We start from the raw sequence: 6,436 nt of genomic DNA, 5'->3' as shown, positions 1-6,436 counted from the left end.
CTTGACCTTGTCAGGCAGGGGTCACACTGGGGGTAATTTTATTAAATGGAGTATATCTTTTAAAACTAATGGCTTTGATGCTGTCTCATGCACATAAATGTTTTAATTCTGCTACTCTGTATGCACTTCCTACCGTAAGTGTTTCTGATCAAATACCTCTGAAGGTTCATGTAGAGAGCTGGCTTCAGGTTTTGGAAAGAGAGTTCTTTGTTCAGCAGCAAAAAAATAGTCCGGGGTTAACCTTAGCTTTGAATTCCAAATAAGTATACATTTACAGAATGTTCTTTAGGGCTATAATCATGCAGCAGCATAATACATGGTCTATTGCTTGCAGATATTAGGTCTCCTGAAGGTTCCTGTTAATGATCACTGTCTTAGCCAATCTGATTGTTTAGCAACCACTGAATCTCTGTGTCTGCCTTTCACTTCAAAACAGGTCGTGAGAGATATACTAAAAGTTAAATACTCCTTTCTTCTGATTATTTTGGAGTGTTAAAAGTAAAACTTCTCCCATACTACAAAACAAATTGAAACAATAACATATAAAGCAGATGAGTAGTTGGTTCTGGAAATAGTGATTATATTTATGGAACCATAATAATAATCTGCAATTCTACAACCAAAAATGTTACAGGCATATTCCACAAATGAGCAGGTAAAATTTGTTAACAGTAGTGTGAAGAGATTGTCATTCACAGAAAACGGGGTACAAGTTTTCCATCTGGTATTTACTACAGGTACTAGAACTGCGCAGGCAAATATGCAAACTTTTTTTATTATTATTTATTTTCAGCTATAAGCTGTAAATTGTTAAGCTGCACTGATTTGGCAAATTACTTCTGAGAACTTATGACTGCAGTTTTGCCAGTCTATAGTTTTCTGTAAAATTTTCATTTCTGTAGAAATGTAATATGTAATTAGATTTACCTTTCTTTAGTGTATGCAACCTGGATGCAAGCTAACAGCTAGAGTTTGATAACTTTACTGTCTGTAGAACAGCAATAACTAGACAAGACAGTGGGGGGTTTTAGCATAGTACTTTGAGAAAACAGTGACATTTGATTTCTAACTCAACGCTGTTAAGGGGGTTTACTTTGGTTACAGGAGTTGGACATGGTAAAATATGCAATAAAATGTAGGAAGACAAGAAATTTTAATGAATGCAGGAAATTTTGGAAGTATATTGCTAGAATATATTGATAGGGAGAGAAAAAAATGAAGGATAGAGGACATCTGCGTAATATATGAAAACACATATGAAAAATTTTAAAAAGGGGAAGATGATGCTGAAGAATTTGTGGCGGGAAGACAGTGGGGAAATGATCATGTCTTTTGAAGTGCGAAGAGTAGTGACTCAGATAACGGTCAACTATGCCTAATTCCCGTTGTCTATAGAAGCCTTTATGAACAGACTTGCACTTTTAATCTCATGATTTACAATATTACTTTTGCATTTTAATTTCATTCATAGAGTAAGGCTGACTGCAGTATCTAAAAGAATCATTTTAGGGAGAGAAGTCTTGCCCTCCTTTAAAACACATGCTTTCACAGATAGTATGCATGGATTAGTGCACACAGATAGTTGAATGGATTGGTGTGAATTATATTTCACTGTCCCAAAGACTAGTGTGTGTTCAACCCCCTTATTATTTGTTGGTCAGTTTGTGTAAAAGTTATTGCCTCTACATTTACTTTTCTTAAAATCTGAAAGCAAAGATAGTGCATAGAAAGACTTTTTAATCATATATTAGAATATAGCCAAAAAAGTTCTTTGCAGCTTAGTTCTTAACATTAATAGATGGGGGCAATACTAAAGAGAAGTACCTTTTATTGTCATTGTGTATACCTACAATATAATATCCAACACAATTAAGGATGATTCTGCTACTGTGCACAGAAGAGATCAAAGATTCACAGAACTAAGCATTCACAATTCTGGAGACTGCACCATCCCAGCCCTGCTTAGAGTGTGACCAGCTACAGCAGATTGCCCAGAGGCATGTCCATGCAAATTTCACTGTATCCAGAAATGATACTCCACAAAAGCTCTAGACAACACATTCCAGTGTACAACTGTTCTCACAGTAATTTTCCTAAATTAAGGTTGCATTTCCTGTCTTTCTAGAGCTGATGTCTTGGCAAATGGAATTGACTTGATCAGTGACACGTTCAGTGTTCTCTGTCCTTGCAGCAGTGATACCACTGTGCAATCATACTGAAGAGAGACAATTATCTACTGAACTTAAGTCTAAGCAGTCAAATTTAAGCATCTAAGTAAACTAACTAAACATCACTTTCTTTTTGCTCATATTCTTGCCCTCAGGAAAATAAAATTCTTGCTTATTCAGATATGCATGGTTCATATAGCATAGTAAGATTTATATCCTAAGTCTCAAACAAAGACACTTACCTAGATATAGAGATGATTCAGGCTAAGTCTCCCCTAAAGGTGATTTTGATAAAACTCTGCCCTGCTGCAACATACAACTTAGGCAAACCCACAGTAAATCTTTTCAATTAATTTTTGAATGTGTGATTCAGTTAACTAGGGTTTAGATGGTTAGGAATCCAATTAGTGAATGTTAAAGAGCTCTAGAAATTGTTTAGTGTATTTCAGAAACTGACAGACTAGGAAGAGTGCATGTCTCCTAAAACCTTTTAAAACTATTTTCCAATTTCTATGATTCTGTGATTCATCATGACAAAGTTCACTTTGGATTTGGACTGTAAGGGACCTTTAAGTGTCATCTAGCCCAAGCACCTTGCAGTGAGGGCGAAAACTTCATCTAGATCAGATTTATAAGGGTCCCATCCAACCTGACCTCAAATGTTTCTAGGCATGGAATATCTACACCCTCTCTGGGCATTTGTTCCAGTATCTCATCACCATCATTATAAAAAATCTGTTCCTTATATCCAGTCTGAATCCACTTTTCTTTAGTTTAAAACCATTGCTCCACGTCCTATCACTACAGATCCTGCTAAAAAGATTATCCTGGTCTTTCTTACAGGCCCCCTTAAAGCGTTGAAAGGCTTCAATAAGGTCTCCCTGGAGCCTTCTCTTCTCCAGGATAAACAATCCTAAGTCTCTCAACCTGTCCTCATAAGAGGGATGTTCTGTCTCTGATAATTTTTGTAGCCCTCCTCTGGACCTGCTCCAATAGGTCCATGTTTTTCCTGTGCTGAGGACTCTGGAGCTGAACACAGTACTGCAGGTGGGATCTTACCAGAGCAGAGCAGGGAGGGACAATCCCCTCCCTTGACCTACTGAATCCTGGGTTATAAGAAGACACGTGTTTCTAAGGGAAAAAAACCCAGATGTTGAAAAAAACCACAGAAATTAAAACGAGGCATTCAAGCAATGATGAAGAGTTCTGTAAAAAACTTTTTCATAACATGTGAGTAATCTGGTCATTGAAGGATCCAGGCTATTAAAACTTTGTAAAACCTTTATTTATTATGATCAACAGACAGATAGAACAATGTATTTAAGTGTGTGTATAGTGGAACTTATTGATGGGAGATAATAAATTATCTTCCCTCTTTAGTTGATTTTTATAGATCATAGATCACTACAAATCTGTATAGTTCACTGTAGACCTCAAGATTGTCATATATCTTCTAAATCTAAGAAGGTATGTAATACTTATTTGGAGAAAGGTTTATACTTTACTTTTCAGGGCACTGTTAATTATTTTGTTGCTACTTTATTAGCTGGTTCTGGAAAGTAATTTTAAAAGTTTTCTTTTTTTTTTAATGTAAAATTTAATACAAGTCTTATGTACCTCATGTGTTTAACCTTATTCTTCATTTGCCTTTTTCTCCTTTCCTTTCTCCTCTGCAGTCTACCTTCATCTTTCCTCTCCTCCCTCCTCTCATTTCTCTTCTCTCTAGAACTCTAGAGGCAACTACATCTTTGCGAGATGACATTTCTCGGTGTAATGTCAACTGTGCTTCAATAGCTCAAATTAAACACGCTTTCTGCATTATCTCACTGACTAAAATTAGAGGTGGCACTACTTTGCAGATACTGAATAAAAGATGTTATTTTCAGCAGAAGATTCACTTTGGACTTCATCTTGTGTCCTCCACTTATTCCGTGATTCCCAGTCATTAAATATTTTGATGAACTGTCATTCTTAATTTTGTTTACTTATATAACTTTACTGTAAGTCAACTTTTCTTACACCTTTTGTTATCATGCTTATCCTGTTTGCTGCTGGTCAACTAACATTTCACCTTTTCTCCTCTCTGTGCTGCATTAAAATGGAGCAGTAAACCCGACAGGTGAGAAGTGAAAAGTAATCACTCTTCGTTTAATCCAGAATAAGAGAAAAAAGGATAAGAAAAAAAAATTATTATAGTAATCTAAAACAAAGCATCTGTCAATCTAATTGAATGGAGAGAGTAAACTATCAATATGGAGTCAAATGAAAGACTTGTTATGTTGTTTACAGCATTTAAAAGTAATGTAACATATGTAGCCAAGTTTCACTGCTGGGTTTTTTGTATCTCAATGAGGGATATTTTGGAGAGACAGCACAGCTGTACAAGGCACATATGGTTTTATTTGTGTTTTAGTAAAGTTAAAACAGTGATTCTGTGCTATAACCAAAGCTGTTGAAGGAGTACTTGCTTGTGATTGAAGTGTTAGCTGCTCTAAATCTCCATAATGCTCCATACACAAAGACTTAGAGCTGACTTACAGTTCTACAAATGAAAATGATCATAGAATCATAGAATGGCCTAGGCTGGAAGGGACCTTAGAGATCATCTAATCCAACCTCCCTGTCATGGGCAGGGACACCTCTCAACTAGATCAGGCTACTCAAGGCTCTGTCCAACCTGGCCTTGAACACCTCCAGGGAGAGAGCATCCACAACTTCTCTGGGCATTTTATTCCTCAGTCTTGCCACTCTCGTATTGGAGAATTTCTTCCTAAGATCTAATCTAAATCTATTCTCCTTCAACTTAAACCCATTTCCTCTTGTCCAGTCATTCGTCACTCTTGCAAAAAGTCCCTCCTCAGCCTTCCTGTAGGTTCCCTTGAGGTATTGGAAGGCAGCTATTAGGTCCCCCCAAAGTCTTCTCTTTTCAAGACTGAACAATCCCAGCTCCTGCAGCCTATTCTCATAGCAGAGATGCTTCAGCCCTTGGATCATCTTTGTGGCCCTCTTCTGAACATGCTCCAACAGATCCATGTTCCTCTTATGGTGATCTCATTTGTCCTTTGTGGATTTTTTCCAATTGTCTCAAAACCATTGCATGATCTAATTGTGATGCCTTGTACAGTCTGCAAAGATAAAAAAAAGAGAGAGTGATCCTGACAATAAATAATAAACCATTCTGTTGTCCTATAAGTATTCAAAATATTCATGTGATTAGAAGAGATTTTAGTACTTTTATTAGATTAATATGAAGTTGTGCTTACCAGTACTGACTTGCAAGTGGAAAAAAAGGTATATGGAGCTTGTCTATGGACACTCCCACTCATGGCTAGACTTCAAGAGAAGGAAATGTAAAGAAAAACACTCCTTGAAAGCATGCATCTTTACCTAAGAAGAACATTAGGACGTTGTGATATTGTGGTAGGAGTTTGAGATAGTAAGAATCAAAAGCAAAAAAAAAAAGGAATTTCAGCTGAATTTCTCCACAATAATTAAAACAAAAGAGTAAAAATGCAACTATCAGATTTAAATCTTCTTCGCTAAAGAAAAGTTAATACATATGGTAAAGTATTTAGCAGGTAACAGAGGGAATGTTTTTAGGGTAAAACACTTTTTTTTTTAACATCATAGGACTACTAACTTTCAAATAATGCCTGCAATGACACTGCTGTTTGACTTCTCTGAATAATGTTTGAAATCTTGCTATATACACTTATCATGAATCCACCAGGAGCCCATCATTTCATGAAGAGCAGGAAATCAATTGGAGTTTTTAAGAGAGGAGCCTAGAGGAGTAATAAGAGATTTAGTACTGTCACCTTGTAAGTCAATTAGAAAAAACAAAACAAAACAACACAATATTAGTGGTATGTTAGAGCAAATATTGGACTCCTGGAAAAGATTTTGCTGCTGTAAACCTTAAAGTCATCTCAGCTCTGTTTCTGCAAAGTAATGATTTGTCACTTGTGTTTTCTTTTTATATCAGATGAAGAATATCAACTAATTTGCATTTTCATTCAGAAACTCATAGAGTACTATTGAAGAAGGAATCTACTTCAAATTAAAGCATTAAATTTACAGATTCCTGAATAGAAATGCAGTGGTAAATGCTCTTCGTGTAACATAATTCTCCATGTTTTGCATCAGAAAATGATACAAATGATGGGTCTCTGTTTTACCAGAACTATCAGTCAGAACACAGGTGGACACTGCTTCTCCCTAAAGAAAGGGAAGCATACATAAGATTCCCTCCCTCCCTCCCTCCCTCC

Source organism: Apaloderma vittatum, unplaced genomic scaffold (genome assembly GCF_000703405.1).
Source record: "Apaloderma vittatum isolate BGI_N311 unplaced genomic scaffold, ASM70340v1 scaffold4863, whole genome shotgun sequence".
NCBI classification, from domain to species: domain Eukaryota; kingdom Metazoa; phylum Chordata; class Aves; order Trogoniformes; family Trogonidae; genus Apaloderma; species Apaloderma vittatum.
The sequence above is the reverse complement of the archived record's forward strand: the minus strand, read 5'-3'. Positions refer to the sequence as shown.